The sequence below is a fragment of the Cynoglossus semilaevis genome, chromosome 8, assembly GCF_000523025.1.
Source record: "Cynoglossus semilaevis isolate Cse_v1.0 chromosome 8, Cse_v1.0, whole genome shotgun sequence".
Classification (NCBI taxonomy): domain Eukaryota; kingdom Metazoa; phylum Chordata; class Actinopteri; order Pleuronectiformes; family Cynoglossidae; genus Cynoglossus; species Cynoglossus semilaevis.
Window position 1 is genome coordinate 29,559,603 of NC_024314.1, and position 322 is coordinate 29,559,924.

General features: G+C 53.4%; 1 protein-coding gene across 1 annotated transcript in view; it reads right to left on the reverse strand.

The window, feature by feature from the left end:
* The window catches only part of nav3 (neuron navigator 3), a 103,403-nt gene that overhangs the window by 102,367 nt on the left and 714 nt on the right, over nucleotides 1-322 (reverse strand). The window lies entirely within an intron of this gene.

Sequence of the window (322 nt, forward strand, 5' to 3'; positions counted from 1 at the left end):
TTTGTGCTCTGACAGCTGTGGATGTGGGACGGGCTGAAGTGCTGCTGGAACTATTTGGCGGGGAGGTTTGAAAACAGAGGCCAGCCCACAGTGTCAGGGCCCAGAACCAGAACCAGAACCTGAGCCAAGGTTCCTTCTAAGGAAGGAAAGAACGTGACACAAGAATGTTCCTTCAGAGTAAAAACTGAAGCCGTCCATTCAGACACACGCACACACACACACACTTTCTCATTCTTCCTCTTCAGTCAGGACTCAAACTCACAACTCACTCTGGACTCATGGTAAATCACAGAGGGGGGGGGGGGGGGGGGGGGGGGGGTCT